Source organism: Lolium rigidum, unplaced genomic scaffold (assembly GCF_022539505.1).
Source record: "Lolium rigidum isolate FL_2022 unplaced genomic scaffold, APGP_CSIRO_Lrig_0.1 contig_26634_1, whole genome shotgun sequence".
NCBI classification, from domain to species: Eukaryota; Viridiplantae; Streptophyta; class Magnoliopsida; order Poales; family Poaceae; genus Lolium; species Lolium rigidum.
In genome coordinates, this window is record NW_025900066.1 from 129,374 (window position 1) to 151,013 (window position 21,640).

At 44.8% G+C, this 21,640-nt stretch overlaps 1 pseudogene; it reads right to left on the minus strand.

Moving 5' to 3' along the window:
* Nucleotides 1–12,046: 12,046 nt before the first annotated feature.
* Nucleotides 12,047–13,963, minus strand: LOC124680721 (annotated as a pseudogene).
* Nucleotides 13,964–21,640: the final 7,677 nt, after the last annotated feature.

The window sequence follows — 21,640 nt, forward strand, 5'->3', positions numbered from 1 at the left end:
CTTAGCTGTTCTATTGACGCTGGTTTTTTGCAGGTGCATCTGAAGTTCCCCACGAACAGGTCATCGAAAGTTTCGCAGCTATCTATGGATCCTTCTTGCAACTTCTTCATCCAAGATCTTGCGGATCCACTGAGGTGGACCTGGATACTTTGCATAGTTGTTGCTCTTGTTCCACCCATCAACTTTATTGTCTCCAGATAATCGACTAGCCAATCCTCTGGATCTTGCAGCCCGTCGAATTTTTTATAGTTGTCAGGTAACTTGAAGCTGGTGGGCACTCAATTTTTGCGAACCCTTCGGGTAAAGCAAGGGAGTCCACACAAGTCTTTGTCGCTATCTTCTTGTGTATGCCGATGTTTGCGTGTCTTGGTTTCACGATCCCTTTCCTCGCGTGCTCTGTCTTCTCGAGCTTGAGTTACGATGTTTCTTGCGTCTCCTTCTCTTGGGGCTTCTCGTGCTGCCGCCATAGTATCTCGAGGACTATTTTCCCTTGGATTGTTTCGATGTGGAGCGTCTTCAGGTTGTGGTGCGTGTTCTCTTCCTGCTATTGCTGCTCACATAACGCCGACTCCTGCCATAGCCATCTAGTACAATGATGCCTGAGCATCTCCTGGCTGAGGTTTGGATGCCAATATGAAAGCATGTGCCGCCATATATCCTGCCTCTGGCATTTTTGGTATTATGTTACCTCTCGTGTCTATTGACATGAAAGACATGTCGAGTTCTGGATTAGGTTTTCCCGTTCTCCTTCGGGTATACCGACCAATCTAGACCTTGCTCTTCCTCGATGGCCTCCATCATTGTTTGCTGAACTTCCTGAATGTTGGCTCAGGTTGTTTCTGCGCTTGCTGGACGCATCTGTCGCAGCTTTTCTTGCATCAAGTGTTTGCCGAAGTTTTTCTAAGTCGCTTCTGGAGCGGATGATTTTGTATTGATATGCCTAAAGTGTTGCCGGTGAAACTTTCCTGGTCATCGGCTCCGTGCAGTCCATAGCCCTCGTCGCTCTATCCCATGCTTCTTGCAGCAGGCTCACTTTTTCTCGTGGTTCAGGTCCAATGTATTTTCTTGCTGTTCCACACGTGAGATCTGCGGGATCGATGTAAGGGTTGCCTAATTCATCGAAAGACTCATATTCTTCATCAGCTTCACGATTTTCTCCTGTGATGACGCAGATTTGATGTATTGCACTTTCTTCGAACTCAGGGCAGGTGACACCGTTAGAGGGATTGGTGAAGACCTTGTTGTCGATGGAGTTGTTGGTGTAGGCGGAGTCGAAGCTATCGAAGCTTTCCGTGTCGCTATCTTGAGGCAGATCGGTTTCTATGAACGACCTGAAAGTTATGCCACCGAACAGATCCTCGAGTGCCCGACCATGGGCATGTTTGTTGCAGCGTGGCTGCGAAAGTTAATCGCCTGATTCAATATATGTTGCCGACGATTCCGAGAGGTTGGATTTGGCCCCAAACGGTCCCCAAAAAATCGGTGCCGAAAGACAATGCGATCCTTCCTTCCCGACAAGAAAGTGAAACCTTCCGAACGTCATCTCCGTCGAGTTCTCCAGATGGGCATATGCATGCACACAAGCAGGACCGTGAGGAACAAAATCGATGAGATCGGGTTGCGCTCGTTTACCTCCTTCCATGATGTTGATTGCTGCTAACGATGATATTGACGATGCCATCGAGATCAGGACCTTGACGCCTCTAATTCTCATAGACGGCTTCAATTGACAAGGGATTAACTTGTCAATGCCTACAGATTGTAGACTTAGGGTTTCGTAATAAGTAGAGGGCAAGTAGATTTCAAAGGTTCAGCCGAACAAGGGTGCTCAACTTAATAATACGGTAGCTAGGGTTACAATGATTCGATCCCTCGTTCTTCCCTCGGCTCCCCTTTATATAGAAGGTGGAGCCAAGGCTTTTCGTGTCATACAAGTTACAAACTATCCGAGGCACATTGGGCCTTTCCTATATTGATACAAAACTCCTAATACAGCTCTACTTTCCTTATTTGGTGATATCCAGACTTCTGGGCCTCCAATATCTCGAGTCCATGGGCTTCATGCTCCTTTATAGAACCAATGTACTTTATTCGGCATGCCTGCTAGGCATACCTATGTCACAAGTAGCAGTGCAAGTGGGAGAAAATCAATTAAAAGTGCAAGCGGGAAAGATCAAACGTTCCCCAGCTCGGACAACATGCCAAACAATCAATCCCACCCCTCTAGTTGTTATCCGAAAATGTCCCCCCCCCCCCCCCGTCCATGCAGCAGCAAAGTTTGGAAGAAGCAAAGAAGTGGGCAGCTGAATGGGGGATGAGTGTTGAAGACATTATGGCTTTCCAAGACAAGTTGTTTCCCAAGGCTGTTGTAGCCCCTAAGTCTAAATTTTTCATGGGGGAGTCTTTTGTGAGCAAAGAGAGGTTGGACGAAATGCCAACACATATGTGTCACTTGCATGCATGGTACCTAGCTGCCGCAAAGAATGGGAGATTGGACGAAATGCCAACACATATGTGTCATCGTGTTGAAAGTCCCATGGGAGTACTACAGCTGACCCTAAGAGATCCATGTCAACTTTGACGAACTCTTCCAGATGTACAATTGGGAAGCCCTCGAAAAATCTATCATGAGTTGTTATTGTCTCTATGTTGTTCAATTCATTGTCTACATATAAGTTGTTTAGTTATTTCAGTTGTTTAGTTCATTGCATTTAATTATCCTCATTATATCATTTTGTACTCTATTATGCAGAATGAAGATGATGATATGTAAAAGTAGGAACATCCTAAATATTGGGTTCATTGACCCAGATAAAATACATATAAAAACGCTAACTGATAATCCCAAGGAGACGGAGGAAAACCTTCTAAGGTTTCTAACGGAGCAATTTTTTGTGACCACATACTGTTTCCTTACAACTCCATGTGACGATCTTACTTTGTTATGTCCATTCACTCACTAGTGTAATTGATGAGTTACTGACGTATTTATATACGTATGCAGCTTCCACTGGATTCTGCTAGACATTCAAATTGATAAGAGAAGAGTTGATGTCTACGGCCCATTAACGAGAAACATGAAACAGTTCCAAAGCATGGAGGACATGCTCCAAAGGTAATTTGAATCATTCTCGTGCTATATCGGTCACTTTCGATGATTTTCTGAGATATCAAGTAATGAATAACTTAGCAATTCATTGTCTTGCCGGGCAGGGTTTAGAAGCGGTTCAAGTGCGTGATTGACGGTATCTCTCATGAGAAGCTGACCTTTAGGAGTGTTCAGGTAAGTAGTACGAGATATGACCGTGCATCTCTTTACTTCTATTTTCAATACAATTATGATGCCAGATTACTATTTTGATTAAATTATATTCTTGTAAAGTGCGAGCAGCAGCCACCGAGAACACATCTATGTGGATACTAATTTTGCGAGTTCATTCGCATGTTTATCTCTAAGAGTAAGGATCATAGATACAACGTAAGCAATACATTCACAACTTTATTTTATTACCTTCAGTTTTTGTTCATGATTGATATTCATATTGATCTCCTTTTTTTATATAGTTCGAGGCCATATGGGAGAAGCATGTAGAAACGCGTAATTGCTGTTGCAGAGGAGCTGGCGGGTTTTTTTGAGGACAAAAGCTATAGAGGACAAAGGACGTTTTAGTATAGCTAAGGGCTATTACTGATCTCGGACCGTGTAATCGAATATACGGGCTCTAGTCCCGGTAATTGTGATCTCCATGTAATTATATATATATATATATAACAGGAGAGAGAATACACTTTCCAATTATCAGAAACAGAGACAAATCACTTCCCAATTTGCTGTGCAGGTTTCTTTTTATAATTCATGGTGCCCAGGCACCATGGTGCACCGCTAATATATATATATATATATATATATATATATATATATATATATATATATATATATGTATGATCGACCGTCAGATAAGTTATCTTATGTATATGTACACGTGTACGCGTAGAAATATACGAAAACTATTTTGAAATGATATAAAATATGGTTTAGGATTTTAGGGTTTAGAGGTCTGCTGCAGGACAGCCTAAGTGCTTGCCGCGGCCGAGAATGTTACTCCCGATCCGTGTTATTGGCCGAGACAAAAAGGGTGCCCCCAGCGCGCTCCGCGGTGCCCGCGTGTAGCCTTTGGTCCCAGCTGGTAATTGGGCAGGGACCAAAGGTCCCTTTAGTCCCGCATGTTTAGTCCCAGTGTGCCAACCGGAACTAAAGCCTCTTATGAGCAGGTACTGAAGAAGAAGAGGCTACAGCCTCAGGAAAGTACTACACATGACTTTTAATTTATTTCCATTTAGGATGTGGATAAGAAAAAAAAAATGAATGGATTAAATGAAACGCTGCAAAAACATTACACATGGCTCTGCTTACTGTAAGCGTTCGGCGTAGGTGGGCGTATACAATGTTGTTGGTTTGTAGTGCGGCCGTGTGTGAACTAAATTAAGGTTTTAGGTGATCTCAAGAAAAGTGGGCTAAATTAAGGATTTATGTAGCAATGTACGTAGTTTGGGTTATTTTAATCTAAAAATTAGAGATTTTGCTACTGAAAAAGATATATGGTTCGAACCCGGTGCATGGCGACTATCCCAACAAATACATGACTATATTTACGTTAAGTCTGACTAGTAAATTTGCCCGTGCGTTGCACCGGGTAAAAAACCACGCAAATGCACCAGCAAATCATCCGTGATGACACTTCTTATTTGTGACACCATCGACAAAGGTGCTCTTATTTTCTCCTACTCATGACCAACATAATTAATCAAATGAAAAATAGCAATGCAAAAAGTAGACTTCACATTGACTACTTTGTTCGGACACTACATTTTTGTATGGTCTCCTCGTCGCAATTTGTTTGTTTACATCTCCGCTCTTGACAATATCATCTGCAATTTTAGCTCCTCTTTGCTACATTGCGAACACATATTTAAGAACACGCGTAGAACAACACAGTGTACATATTGTAGTCTATAGTGTGCCAGGGACTGTATTTAAAACATCGAATTCAATATATAGTATGAGAAAATAAATTAGAGATTCAGCAAATCATAGGGTAGCATGAAAGATCACAATGTCCAAAATTTTTACGTCCTTGAACAAGTATGACACCTACAGATCACATTATCACAAAAAGAACCGAACCAAAGTAGCAAAAATTGTGAAGTAAATCATCAGACAATCCCTATGTCTGCATGGCTAATCCATGTAACTATGAAGACAAAGAAAATTGTCAATTGATCTACCACCATTAGTTTAATTCTCTAAAATAATGCGATGGACATGTACTGAAGCATGAGAACACCGAACGCTAATAATCGCTGAATCTAGATTCTGTCGCTTGTCCAGTGACACAGCGAGTTCATCTCACGTTATCAACCTAATCTGCATGACACAAGCAAGAGGTACTTCATTCCAACGCGCACTCAATAATCTCAGAGCAGGGCAACGCCGTTGTTTCAAGAGAAGCCCATCCATATCCGTGAGCAGCTGGATGATGGTCTGCTCCTTTTCATTACTTTCACCACCTATCCTGGCACCATGCTGCCTTCGATGGATTCGATCTTATCTGAATACCATGCACTGGCGCCTTGCCATTGACCTTCTCGAGCAGTTTGCAGATTCTTCACCCTGGATGTGCCCACTCAGACGAAGTGCTCGACGAACTCCGACGCGGCGCTGGAGAAGAACGGCTCCCCAGCGCGGTGTACTTGTCAGTTTTCTTCAGAAAACTTGACATCCTCTTGCAGCTCGAGATGGACTGGTCGGCGCGCCTCGGCAACATCCTGTAAACTAACTCCAGTCTTTGGCACCTCCTGGAACTTGCTCTTCGAGCGTCGGCGCCGTCCTTGCTTAAGGTGTTTGCCCCTCTCAACGTCCTCCTAACCAATAGAACTTACTTTTTTTCTTGATCAATACATATAATACAACCAAACCTAGAATAAGTATCATGAATAACATCCACAAACATCTTTAGAAATAGACTCAGTAATCCAACCTCGAACGGATTAAAATACTGTAGAAAGAAAGGTGCAAAAAGCAAAAATGAAAAAAGAAATAGTTATTACATAGACTATAACCTCACTATTAGGAAAGGTTGATATCTTATACTATCTCCCCAATCATATTGCAAGAAATTAAAGTTTCTACAGTCAACAATGTTATTTCACAGTTAAATACAGATCTCTAACTGTGGTCATATTGATCCTATTACCGTTGTTGAAAGAGCATATAAAGAAGCGATGAAGTAAAATTATTTGCTTGTGGATTATGTTATTGTAGCAGTGAAGGTCGAGACATAAATTTTTGAACAATTTTTTTTGTTAACCAACAAACAGCAGAATATATTTTGATGTAGATTGCTCGGAAGCACAACAACGCTGCCAGCAATTCCTGCAAAGCAAGCTTTAATTACATCCATATTGTAGTAGTTCCAAAGAGATAGTTCGGTCAAATTTGAACAGCAAGATTTGGAGAAGCAAGACCATGATTGTTTTGATAAACAAACACTAAATCCACTGGGCTTCTTTAAATTGATGAAATCAGTAGTTGGCCTATGTGATTCCCGATTCCAATCAAATGTGTCGTTTAGATTCTGGAACATCCTATGAGTAAACTTAGTCCCAAATCCTGTATATTTTAGACCGATCTGATGTATGAAATACAATATGTTTGAGACTACTAACCTGGAGCATCACGGCACCAACCATGGCCTGAACTGCTACCGCTCGTGAAGCACGATTATGTCAATCGCTTCAGGCTCTCCGCATACTACACCACGTCTGCAATTTGCCCCGCTTTGCCAGCAGTCGTCGTTCAAATAACACCATCACACTCGTACCCATATTTCCTCTGCTTCAGTTGCTGATAACCTTAAATATTTCTTTCAGAGAACATCACCCTCCTGTTCAGCTGCTCATCTACAAATTTGACCATATGTGCTCCGCTCCTGCCTGTTGCATCAGGCCGATGGCAGCCTTGGCCATAGTCGTCGCCCCTTGCCGGCTAACACTGGGATCGACGACGACCTTGGGCAGTTGGGCTCTGCTCCTCCCGGCCCTGGTCGATCTGGGCATAGCCTCTGCGACGGGTATTGGGATTATGTCGATGCAGCCGGGACTCGGGAGGTGGCGGCGACTCCCGCAACAAAAGGCAGCCGAGTCCCTGAGCTGGGCGGCGTGAAATCAGGAGTGGTGGGAGAGCCGGTGCGCCGCCGTGGCACCGACGAAGTTGGAGCACGCCAAAATCGATGGAGGAAACGCTAGGAGCGCTTGATTTTTAAGCCAGGATTTACTTCCTTTCTTGTGTCAGAATTGGAGTCTCAATTGGATCTAGCAATCTCTCTCCTCCCGACGGAGAAACATAGACTGACCCTTTTAGCAACCAACCGGTACAGAATCGCGTTATTTTAGACTTACCGGTGGCACAAGGGTGTAATTAATTACAACTTCAGGGGTAAGTACGGACGGACGAACAAGAAACCTTATTTTCTTTATTATTAGGTATAGACTAGCAAAAGTGCCCGTGCGATGCATCGGGTGAAAAGAAAAAGTCGAACGTTATAGGGTATCATCTATGATGACAATTCTCATACTTTGTGCCATCATCAACGAAATTGATCACATTTTCTCATATTTACGGCAAGCATGATTAAAAAGCAATGGATCATGTGCTTAAAAATTATCTTTTAGAAAAACCTTGGCACTACACAAATTTTGGATCAAAATCCATTAACCCACCTTAAAAAAGTTTGGTGCATTGCCACAGTGTTTTAGAACTTATATTTTAACCCTCGGGAGTAGCTATACAGGACGTCCCGACGTAATGGCATCGAAGGCTATATGGCATCGAAGGCTATATTTTTGAATCGTTATGTTTTGTCAACTTGTGATGCTCGGAATTAGAACATATCTTGAAGTAAATATGAGAAATTAGGTTGGCCGAATAAGGAAAACTGTCGGTCGTCGAAACAGCACCAATAAAGAATATAGCACCAATCGGTCGACGGCAAAGCTTGTATTGCATTAGAGCATGTCTAACAGACCCTTTAAAAGGGCCAAACCTAACCGCCGGAATACGGGTTTCGGATCCGACCGTCTAGCAGGCCCCGTAAAAATGGTCCCCGCTCCGATTTTTACTGTTTTCGATTACGGGACGGGTCTTCGCCCCCTACTTGTGCGGGATGGGAGCGGGGGTAGAGGGCCAAACCAGTATCGCATTTTCGAAACCGCGCGCGGACATTTCAGTTTCCCCACCCGTTTTCCCCCACGCGCCGCCGCAGCCACCCGCGTGCCGCCGCCGGAATCCGTCAGATCCGCGCCCCTCCGCCGCCCGCCGCACCTCCGCCGCACCCCCGCCGAAGATCCGCGTCCCTCAGCGCGCGCCGCCGCACCCCCGCCACGGTCTTCTCCACCGTTTTCGCCGGTGAGTATTCCGCCGCGTTCTTCTTCGTTCTCGCCGGTAAAATGGACGTGTTTGGGGCTGATGTATGCTTCACCGTGGTAGATGGCTTCGGAGGATGTGCACATGGCGGATTTGGACGATTCGGTGAATATTCTGTTTTACGGGGTGGGGATACGGGGTCTGCTAGCTCGGACGAGTTTTCGGCCGGCGAAAAGTGAATTCAGGGCCCTCTACTCGTGTTTTAAGGGGCGAAAAAATACGGACCTGTTAGACATGCTCTTAGTGTCTTTTTCTCCTCACAACTATCTCACACTCTTATCTAAACCAAGTAGCTCATAATCCTCTCTCTCTTTCTCTTCTCTATCCCCAAATTTCGAGCGCCACCGTTGTGTCCTCCGCTCCATTGGGTAGACATCGAATCCAGCTTCTACCTAGCGGATAGCAACTGAGGTACGCGATGCTGGCTAGGTCCTCACACAACGATTACCACAACGGCACAACCTAAGAAAAGATAACAAACAGAGCAATTAGTGCTCGCCCCATTCAAAACTTTCACCTACCAAATCGTTCAGTGCTACATGGGTGATTGAAAAAAGAGTTCAGTCCTCACATAAGAATTTGGGGAAACGCGGAAGTTCGACCTCAAGCAGAAGCGCCCAGCTAACCCCGATATTTTTTTAGAGTTGCCAATTTCTTCGCTCAATCGGCAGCATAACTCGTCTAATCTCAAATTTTCGCCGGTGAATATTCTGTTTTACGGGGTGGGGATACGGGGTCTGCTAGCTCGGACGAGTTTTCGGCCGGCGAAAAGTGAATTCAGGGCCCTCTACTCGTGTTTTAAGGGGCGAAAAAATACGGACCTGTTAGACATGCTCTTAGTGTCTTTTTCTCCTCACAACTATCTCACACTCTTATCTAAACCAGTAGCTCATAATCCTCTCTCTCTTTCTCTTCTCTATCCCCAAATTTCGAGCGCCACCGTTGTGTCCTCCGCTCCATTGGGTAGACATCGAATCCAGCTTCTACCTAGCGGATAGCAACTGAGGTACGCGATGCTGGCTAGGTCCTCACACAACGATTACCACAACGGCACAACCTAAGAAAAGATAACAAACAGAGCAATTAGTGCTCGCCCCATTCAAAACTTTCACCTACCAAATCGTTCGGTGCTACATGGGTGATTGAAAAAAGAGTTCAGTCCTCACATAAGAATTTGGGGAAACGCGGAAGCTCGACCTCAAGCGTAAGCGCCCAGCTAACCCCGATATTTTTTTAGAGTTGCCAATTTCTTCGCTCAATCGGCAGCATAACTCGTCTAATCTCAAATTTTCGCCGGTGAATATTCTGTTTTACGGGGTGGGGATACGGGGTCCGCTAGCTCGGACGAGTTTTCGGCCGGCGAAAAGTGAATTCGGGGCCCTCTACTCGTGTTTTAAGGGGCGAAAAATACGGACCTGTTAGACATGCTCTTAGTGTCTTTTTCTCCTCACAACTATCTCACACTCTTATCTAAACCAAGTAGCTCATAATCCTCTCTCTCTTTCTCTTCTCTATCCCCAAATTTCGAGCGCCACCGTTGTGTCCTCCGCTCCATTGGGTAGACATCGAATCCAGCTTCTACCTAGCGGATAGCAACTGAGGTACGCGATGCTGGCTAGGTCCTCACACAACGATTACCACAACGGCACAACCTAAGAAAAGATAACAAACAGAGCAATTAGTGCTCGCCCCATTCAAAACTTTCACCTACCAAATCGTTCAGTGCTACATGGGTGATTGAAAAAAGAGTTCAGTCCTCACATAAGAATTTGGGGAAACGCGGAAGTTCGACCTCAAGCAGAAGCGCCCAGCTAACCCCGATATTTTTTTAGAGTTGCCGATTTCTTCGCTCAATCGGCAGCATAACTCGTCTAATCTCAAATTTTCGCCGGTGAATATTCTGTTTTACGGGGTGGGGATACGGGGTCTGCTAGCTCGGACGAGTTTTCGGCCGGCGAAAAGTGAATTCAGGGCCCTCTACTCGTGTTTTAAGGGCGAAAAAATACGGACCTGTTAGACATGCTCTTAGTGTCTTTTTCTCCTCACAACTATCTCACACTCTTATCTAAACCAGTAGCTCATAATCCTCTCTCTCTTTCTCTTCTCTATCCCCAAATTTCGAGCGCCACCGTTGTGTCCTCCGCTCCATTGGGTAGATATCGAATCCAGCTTCTACCTAGCGGATAGCAACTGAGGTACGCGATGCTGGCTAGGTCCTCACACAACGATTACCACAACGGCACAACCTAAGAAAAGATAACAAACAGAGCAATTAGTGCTCGCCCCATTCAAAACTTTCACCTACCAAATCGTTCAGTGCTACATGGGTGATTGAAAAAAGAGTTCAGTCCTCACATAAGAATTTGGGGAAAGGCGGAAGTTCGACCTCAAGCAGAAGCGCCCAGCTAACCCCGATATTTTTTTAGAGTTGCCGATTTCTTCGCTCAATCGGCAGCATAACTCGTCTAATCTCAAATTTTCGCCTACTAAATTCATATCTGCTTCGATGGTCTCTTTTTTTTCTCGAATTTGCTTCAATGGTCTCCATCCGCTTGGCTGGGGAATCCGTGAGCGCGCAGGAGCACCTACTGGGCTGCGGCAGGAACACCTACAGGCGCTACGGCAGGGGCTTCGAGGGCCGTTGGAGGCAGGGATCTGGTGCCAAAACTTGCCTCGTTGGCGGCGGTGCCCTGACCCATCCTATAGAGAGACCACATATCTTTCCTCCCACGTCCAGAGCAGGGCTCCGCCGCCTCCTTCTCAGTCCCGGACAACGCACCACGTCGCCGTTCCTCACCTTGCAGGCCACCGTCGAGCGCACCGTCTCCTCACCGTCGCGGCTAGCGTCGAACTCCGCCGTCCGTCCTCCCCCAGGTGCTGCGCCGGAAATTGGTGGCGTGGAGGGGCTCTCTGGTCCATCTCCTGGCGCGGCGTTCTCGATGGCATTCAAGGATAGGAGGAGGTGTCGGTGATTAGAGCAACCTGCGAAGGGGGAGAAGAAGAAGAAGGGAATCGTGGCCGCGTGCTGTCGGTATATTTGACGTACAGAACGAATCTTTTTTTTATTTGGCGGTGGCAGCGCATGTAATTTGGACGAAGATGAGGGGTAATAAAAAACGGACGACGGAAACCCTTTTTGCTTTATTATTAGGTATAGATATAGTCATTGTATCTTAGATGCTTGGACCTGACAAGCACATTTTTCACTTAACAGATGTTTCTCAAGATGAGCTTAATTTCAATGTACACCCACAATGACCAATGAGATGTAAACATTGTATTATAAAACTCTGTACAGAAAAAAAAAGTTGCGTGTATCGATTGAACCAAGGGCCGAGGCTACATTTCTCTTTTCCAAAAGAAAATGGAAGTATACTCGATAGATAAAACATATACGCCGGGCATGTTAATCAGACCATGGTAGCGTGCCGAAATAAAATTTATAATTATATTTTAAAGTCCAACTTACTTCCTCTTTGTAGAACGTAGTGCAACATATTTATGAAACACCATTACCAAAGTAAAAACAAATTATTAAAGATTTTGGGAGAGCCATAGTTGCTTTCATTGTGTACTGGTCTGGCCAATGATGTCCTCGAGCAGCGTCTTCTTAGCGTTAAGCTGGCGGGACTTAAGCTCTGTGTTTTGGAGCCACTTTTCAGTACCATCAATTGTGTCCTGGAGTACCCGTTTAGCAGAGCCCCGCAGATTTTTGACATTATTGCGCATAGTGTAGAGGAGATTATCAATGTCGTTCCGTGCTAGTGCCCTCTTCTTGTGCTCCTTATCCACGGTGTTGTACTCTTGGGCCTCCTCCAACATCCTCTTAATCTCATCCATGCTAAAACGCCCTGGATCATTCACGATGGTTATGTTTCCCCTCTGAGCAGACTTCTTGTCTTGTGCTGAGACATGCAGGATCCCGTCTGCATCAACCTCAAACCGCACGTTGACTTGAGTGACTCCCATAGGAGCCAAGGTGAGGCCGGAAAGCGTGAACCAGCCGCGCAGGCTGTTGTCCTCAGCCATGGTCCTCTCACCCTCGTACACGTATATGTCCATGCAGGACTGGTTGTCCTCAGTTGTGACGAAGATATCTTCCTTCACTGTGGGGATTGGGGTGTTCCTCGGGATCACCACGCTCATGACTCCTCGCTTGGACCTTATGCCCTGTGAAAGCGGCATGACGTCCCTGACACGTAGTCGGACGCCATGCTTCTGCTTGTCACCCATGAGGATGGCGGCCTGGACGGTGGCTCCGTGTGCAACGGCTTCGTCGGGGTTGATGCTCTGGCAGGGCTCCTTCCCATTGAAGAAGTCCTTGACGAGCTGATGCACCTTGGGTATACGTGTGGAGCCCCCCACGAGCACAACATCGTCCACTTGGCTCTTGTCCATCTTGGCGTCCGCTAAGCACGTCTCAACGGGCTCCATGCATTTGCGGAAGAGCTCCACGTTGAGCTGCTCGAACAAGGCGCGGTTGATGCTGTAGTGGAAGTCGATGCCATCAAAAAGAGCCTCCACATCTACAACGGTGAGGGTGTTGGAGGACAGCATCCTCTTGGCGTTCTCGCACGAGTTCCTCAGGCGCCGGACCGCCTTCTTGTCGCCGCTGATATCCTTCCGGTGCCTCTTCTTAAATTCTTTGACGAAATGATCCACCATGTTGTTGGTGAAATCCTCACCTCCTAGGTGAGTGTTGCCTGCGGTAGCCTTCACCTCTAAGATATCTTTCCTGATAACGACGAGGGATACATCCAACGTCCCACCGCCCAAGTCGTACACCAGCACAATGCTCTCTTCATTCTTGCTCCACTTCCTGCCTTGGCTGTAGGCGATGGCTGCCGCGGTAGGTTCGTTGATGATGCGCGTTACATTGAGGCCAGCGATGGCGGCAGCATCCATGGTGGCCTTGCGCTGGGTGTTGTTGAAGTAAGCCGGGACGGTCACCACAACATCGCTCACGATCGTTCCAGGTCCAAGGTACACCTCAGCTGTCTCCTTCATCTTGACCAGCACCATGGCCGAGATCTCCTCCGGCGAGAACTCCTTCTCCACGCCAAGGTAACGCACTCTGATCAAGGGTTTGTCGTCGTTGCCCTTGATCAGCCCAAATGGCCAATACTTGGAATCGTTCCTCACGGACTCGTCCGAGAAACCCCGGCCGATCAGTCGCTTCACATCTACATGGAGCCATGGAGGAGTATCATCATATATATTCAACTGCACAAAAGTATCAAAATGGATGAAGGAGCGGAGAGCTATACATACCGAAGACGGTGTTCGATGCGTTTCTAGCGACCTGATTGTTGGCCCCCTCACCGATGAGCCTCTCGCCGTCAGTGAACGCGACCCAGGACGGCGTTGTGCGGTTGCCCTGGTCGTTGGCGACGATCTCCACACCACCATTACGCCACAGACTCCGACGCAGGAGTAGGTCGTGCCCAGGTCGATACCGATCACTACCTTGTCACTAGCCATGGCCGAGATGTATCTACGGTTCTAGTGAAACACTAGAACGGAGAAGCAGATAAGGATGAAGTGATATGTGGAGACAGGCCTGGGATTTATAGGCACGAATTTGTTCCAACTTCTTTACATTAGATTAACTAACTAATATTCTCAGAGGGTGGGCCATACTCTCTTTTCCAATTTTTCTTTGGATGTGTCTAAGTCTCAGTATGTTTCAGTTGAATTACATCGGCGTATTTCGATGCGGGTCTAAACAAAGTACAATAACAACAACAACCACGAATATTCAAGCAGAAACAAAATCCAACGATGAAACACGTGGCCGAGACATAAGCTATAAGCTACCTCTCAGCTAGCTGATACTTAGCAGTTCCGTTTTTTTTCCTTTTGTCTCGGTTACAGTTTTTTACAATTTAATGAAGTGTCGTAATATGGAGTAGCTGGAATTATTAGAGTATCTCTAGCAAACCCCCATCCTATCATAGCGCAAAACGAAATAAAGTTAACCGCACTGGTATTTTTAGGCGTAAAATGCGTCGCGGCAGAATAGATCCCGCATAACTATACTAAATAATATGTGTGATACAGTTATGCGGGGTCTGTTCTGCCATGACACAGGATAATTTTTCAACACGTATATGCGAAATTAAAGCACAAATAGTTCGAAATGACAATAATGTTTGACATCAAAACATATTCACGACGAGGTAGTATAGCATAGATGATCGATTATGGACACATGCGAAGGGACATTCCCATCGCCATCGTCTCCACCGCCACCACCATTGATGGATGCAGCATCAGAGGCAGCAGCAGCAATGAAAAAGTTCACCATTTGGGGAGAAATGACTCACCAAGTCATCAATTGTTGCACCACTTGAAGGACTGTTCTTCACTTGCTTCAAGCAAGCAACCTAGCTGGGAGAAACATTTCTTGATTGTGTCGTACCGGCCTTGAAAAGATCGCATCGTTCGGTTTGATCCTTCACTTGTCTTCGGCCTCAACCGGTGAAACTTTTCCTCAATTTGCTGCCAATGTTTCTTCTCGGACTGATCATGGATGGTCACCGCATCGAGAGAAATACTCACCCACGCATTGATAAGAGCAATGTCCCCCTTCTCCGTGTAATTTGTGGATCGTTTCGACGCTCCGGCCTTGACGAGGAGGGGAACAACTTTGGTGGGGAGGTAGAGGTATCGCGGGGTGGAGGGTGGCCATGGGGAGTGGCTGGCTTCCGCTTCTGCTTTTCCGCGGCGGAGGGGGCTCGTATCTTTGATTTCTGCCGCGTCCGGGCAGACTCCTTGGATGGTAGCGTGGAGGAGGCATCGTTTGGCACACCCTCCACAGCAGGCGGGCACTTCCGCTTCCGCTTAGCCGGAGATGCCGTTTCAACGGGGACATTGATGATAGCGACGCGACATGATTGGGGTTGGTGTGTGTGTGTGGGGGGGGGGGGGGCAGCAGGAACAATTGGAGCTGCGTGGCATCTTTTGTGGGCGTCGGGGTTGCATCGCAGTTCATCACCGCCGGTTGTGGGCGCGGGGATGCCTAATCTGGCAGGGGCGTGCAGATCAGAGGTAGCGCATGGGCGGCAACAAGGGGAAGCTAAAATATCCGCCCACCAACCGTATCGAGAGGATGCAGCGAACTAGAATGCGCGGCCCAAAATCCATGTATATGGAGCATCACGAGCCGCGATGGGGGTTTGCTGCAAATCTTTTTTGCCTTCCTTATTTTTCTGCTATGCTCGGGCCGCGATCTATGTCTGGTACCGCATGGTGGCAGTTATTTTTTGGTTCTGGGCGGGATGAGGGTCTACTAGGGATGCTCTTGGGTTTATCAATTAACTACAGGGGCTTGGGGATATATTGGCCACATGTTTAATTGGCAAACTAAACATACTGAATGAAGATATATATACTTTCAAGCAACAGGTATATAACAATATAATATAAGCCTAGCTATAGATTTTTTTTACTTTTATAGTTTTCTAATTGTTTTTTTTATAAAGAGAATATATTAATACCGTGAATATATCAATTACACCCAAAATTTGCAACAACGCAGTGCCCTAATGACAATAGTGATGCACACAGGTAGAAAAAGAAAGAAGAATTACAGAAAAAAAATCCACCTACAATTATCTATTTCTTGTAGTAGCGGACCAAACACCACCACGACAACACTAGGAATCCATTTCTCCAAAATCAAGTCCTACAAGAAGGAAACAATGCACAAGCACCATATCGCCGTGATTATAGATCATAGGTTTTCGCCCAGGAGAAAGTCTGCGCTCATAGAACAATGCATTCAACAAGGCCATTGCTAGGCACAACCAATTAAGGAAAAACCATTTGTTTTCACCCAGCAAGTTTAGACCATGAATTTATCATGTGCCGTCGGCCGAACTTGCCAATGCCGTTGCTCTTACTCACGAATCACCAAGCCAAAACCTCATCACCACCAGGACTCGAACCACCATTACCAGTCATCAGATCTCGGCTTACATTTCATTCTCCAAGACTGAATTCACCATCGAACTAAAGACATGTCCTATGATGACAACAGGCTGAAGAGCTTCGCATCGCTCCCTATGCAACCAAATGGCAAGAAAATAACATGGTTGTGCATGACCAAATACCATATGATCTGTCGATTTTGAGTTCGTCTGCGGAGCCTTCCGGAACTAGAAAACTCTGACAAGATCAATAAATACAAGCTTCAAGTAGATCTTCGTCATGGTGTGAGAGGGATCCTAGGACCAAACCCCATTTATTTGAAGCCAGGCCAATAGCTCATGCACTACCGGTCTTCAACGGTCGCAAGATCCACCGGGACAGATCCAGGATGATCCTATATACAATATGGAGGTACATAAAATGACAATAACATGTACAACACATAGTAGAATGACACATACATTTCAAACATTTCAGACCCTGCACAAGTAATAGGCTAAATAAATTCTGTTCCGGCAATAGGTTGAGACCATGGCGCTTATACTAGTGGTTGATTGGACTTGGTGACACAACGTCGGCACGAGGATGCAAGGGGAACAAGCTAACCAAGGGGTTATAAGCATCATGGAAAATAATTTTTTGTGGCAATGAGCCCACTGGATAAGAAATAGGTATTGAAAATTCATAATTGAGAAAAAACGATCTTTTGGCATGCATCCAGTTCTTGGTTCATCTTGTTCTCACTCGGAATGTCTCGCCCATTCACTCCTCTACTTGATAGCATCATCGTCCTTGGCCGACAATATCTACTTCCGTAAGTAACAGAAGATGCCAAGCACTTCCATGATGTTCCCTTGCTCTTTCTGCTCTATATAACAACCCATGTTTGCAAGAAAGGTGAGTCAATTCTACAAAAAAATAGAAATTTGTTATAAAATGGAATTAGAAGAAGTATCTAACCTACTAAAGCACCATTGAACTATGACCGGATACCGGATAACATTAGTAGAATACAAGGATATAAAAATGTCATTATAACCACAAGTAAATAATGTGTATATATGAAATTAGTTAAATTATGAACCCTACAAAATCATAAATGAACTACACAAAAATGTAACTATCAAATATAGCAAAAAATGTCATAATATAGCATAAAAATGAAAATATTAAAAATCAAATCGCTCTAACCATACATATATGATCGTGACTCAAATATAGAAAAAATGAGTCAAACACCTTCCAAAGGTTGTTATTAAAATAATGATATACTCAACCTTTCGTTTGTAGTTTCCATCACAATATTCATATTTTAGAACTCATCTAAATCCAGCATGGAATGTGCCAGCACACCGTGCCACCTTCTAATAAAACACTTAGCGTAATTGATAATGAAATTTATTTGTATATATGATGGTAGTAATACAGTTGTAACACAGTACAATGATTTTATTTTGTCACTATCTTATACAACACATATCCTTAGTTCTTCAAAAGCACTCAAAGATTTTCTTCCTGTCGTCTAGTGGCCATCATATGATTCATTCTAGTACATGCTCGTAACACCTTACAGCACAAGACATTTGATTATGTACATATATGGTACTTCATGATTTAAAATCAATGACTGTGTTTTACTCATGAAGTGTCAAACACACCCAAGTCTTGCTAAACTCTATACAACAAGAACTCTTTCTTGATGTTTCTATATTTAACTACTTCAATATATCTTTTATGTACTTAAACTTAACCTTATTTGGTGTCTCAATTTTCATAGATCTTGATACTTAACATGGTTTTAGTACAACTATTTTCCACTTGAAAACCAATTTTTCAATGAAAATTTAATTGTGTCTAGTAAATGCACATAACTTCTAATAAACTATATGTCATACAAATAAAGTATCAAAACAATTTCTCAACTCCGACACTTAATTTCTTGCAAACTCAATTATATTATGTCAACACCCGGAATTTTAAGTCCAGATGCCTGTTATGCCATACATCGCAATCCCAGGAATATTGTTGTTGCGAGACATAACAGTTGAATATCATAAGTCATCATTCATTACATACCATAGTCGTCTTACAAATCGAGATCACATGATCCAATATTACACAAATAGTTGATCTATTGATCAACGGACACAAAGATCATAGTTTCATAGCGGAAGCGTAAATAGAAGGGACTCTCTAGTCCACAGGCCAAACGTCTGACGTTAGAAGATTCCCTAGTTGTCGTAGGCGTCCTGCTGGTCGTCCTCTTGATAGTTCTGCTCCTCTTCATAGTCTGGCCGTTTGAATAGCCAGGGACACAGCCGTGAGTACTTTAAAGTACTCGCAAACTAATACTAATGTAAGTGCTAACAATTCTAGTAAGGGGTGCTAAGCTCTAGTTTATTTTGCATAAAGCCAATTTTAGTTCACAAGTATTTGAGAAAAGACTTATTCAAGTGCTAACTAACTCAAGTGGGAACATTAGTGTCATTCCCACAACTCTGTTGTGATTCAAAGTCAAAGTCACTTTTCAAATTCAATTCACAAGTCACCATTCATATTTTTAGAAAAATTCTGATGACGGAACAGTATGGCCTTCCCAACTGTCCATGACCGCGGACGTGGCTATTCAAATAGGTTTAACTCTGCAGAGGTTGTACACTTGTGCCACAACAATTGCAATAGTTCGTCAGGGGTAACTGGCCCTGATTTATCGTACGCAGTACGCGAACTACCAATCCTAACCTTTCATTTACATACTCTAGTATAGGCACCTCTCCCCATGAGCTTGGCCTCCAGGTGAAAACAAACCGTCAACCCGGGAACTGCACAGGGCTTGGGTAGGACATTCACCTCGTTTCATGTCAATTCACTTTCGATGGAGGCAGCCTCGGCATAACCCCGATGACGCTTGTTCAGAGGGAACCCATACTAAAATACATAAGTTTCCAGCTAAGCCTTACCCAAATTCAGGTATTGTGGGGGTACTTGTAAAATTGGAATGGTATCGCATCCGAACCCAACCATCAGTTTTGGTAAAATTCACCAATTCATTCACCAGTCATATTCACCTTCAAAATCTTTCAATAGAATGACTCATCATTCCAAGGTTTTCAAAGTCATTTCATTTCACAAGTTCCCAACTAGAGTAGTCAATTTTAATTTAGCACTAGCATCTAAGTGTGAGGGGTGCTAAGTAATCTGCTTTGCTTCTAGGCTAACTTTGATACTCTTGTACTAATCCAAAACTAACCAAGTGAATCATAAATCAAAAAGTACTTTGATAAAACAAAGGCAATAAAGCTTGTAAAGTAAAAACTTGGAAATAGGCTTAAGAACATAAAGTAAATGGGATGATGCTTTGCTCATGGTAAGCTTTGCACTTTGCAAGAGTATTATCTTGCCTTGGTTAGGGAATTGGTCAAAGTGGTCTTCTTCTCCTTGGAAGTAGACCTCCTGCTCTTCTGGATACTCCTTGGTACTAGCGTCTAAATACGAATACGGGGTACACAATCATCATACCAAACTTATTTACTAAACTAAGCACACACATGATTCACACCACTTAACTAGCATCACACATTACTATTAAGTGTGTGGACTTGTTTTCTTATTTAAGAAAAATAATTTCCTCTCATACTAACTTAGGTGTTACTTTTAATTGCTTAGAGAAATAATTTCCTCTCATTATCTTATTAAGATTTAATCTCTCTCATGAATAATATATGACCTAGGTTGACCAAAGTCAACCTCTTCATACTTATCATTTAAGAAAATGATTTAAATGAGGTGAAGCACCTCATACAATTTAACCCTAACATGGTAAAGATTTAATTTCATCAACAATTCATATGAGACCTTAATGACCAGAGGCTCTATCTCATTTGAAAAGTTCATGACAAGATTTAAATGAGAGAAACACTCCCATGTTATTTTTAAATAGTTTTGGACAATATCTTTGACTAGAAATAGCCATATAGTCCTTTAATTAATCTAGGCCATGATCATTCAAATTAAGCATGGCATATTTTTGCATAAACAATTAGTGCAAGTGAAATGTGATTTATTGGAGTTGGAATTAACTCAAAAGCATTTGTGGTTGATTTTTAATAATTATTCTAAGGCAGAAAAGTCCCTGTCTTGTTTATTTTGCTACTATAATTCTACAACAGATATTGGTTTGAATCGAGTGGCATTGTGTAGAGAAAACTCTAAGCTTTCCAAATATATAAAATTTGTAAAATTTGGTTCAGTAGATTTGGAGTTATGCATTTTTGAACACAGCACCAGTATTCAAATTTGATTTAAAACTAGGGTTTGAATTGTGAAGGACTTGGGCTGGCGGGAAGGTAATTGGGCCTAAAGATTTGAATCGCAGACAGGCCAGCCCAACTAGCGACGCGGGCCAGCTGACAAGGGGTCCCACGAGTCAGCGAGAGTTCTCACCCGAAACGGTACGCAAGGTTTAAGGCCGTTGGATCAGACGACGATCGAACGACGCAGGGACGTCGTCTTCGTCGGGGGGAGGAGCTTGCTGGAGCGGCGGAGGTAGGGGTCGGAGTGGCCGTCGGAGCTCCGGCGATCGTCGGAGTGGTGCGTCACGATGTTGGAGTGGATGAGGAAGTCCCTGGAAGCAGTGGCGTCGTCTGGGGCGGCCTCCTTCTCCGGCGATTGCTGGCGATGGTGCGCGGCAGTGACCTGGCGATTGGGGCGGTGCGATGGCTAATCGAGCGAGCTAAGGTGGCGAGGAGAGTCAGGGTGAGGAGAGGAAGCTGTGGGCGTGCTCAATTTGATCGGAGAGTGCCTCTATTTATAGGGCGAGGGGTGCTGCGGGGTGCCGTGGAGGGTCGACGATGAGCTCGTCGATCCAGGGCGGCGAAGGGGCAAGGCATGGGCTCTGAGCGTTGGCGACGTCAAGGCGATGCTGACGCGCTTCGTGGCGAGGCCAGGGGTGGTGTAGTCGTGTCGTCCTCTTCGGCGCATCCTGGCAGTACGGTGGCGATTGATCGTCGTTCGTGACGACGGCTACAGGGCGAGCGAGGGCAGGTGAGCATGTCTACTGGGTTCCTAACGTCGAGGAGGTCGTGCAGGTGCAAGGAGAGGTCGAGGGGAGAGCTGAGTCGACGAGGCACGGCGGTGTCCTGTCGCGTCCAGAGGCGTCCTGGTGCGCGTCCTGGCGAGATGCTGAGCGTGTCTGGGCGCGTCTGGGCGCGCGTGGCCTGGGCGATG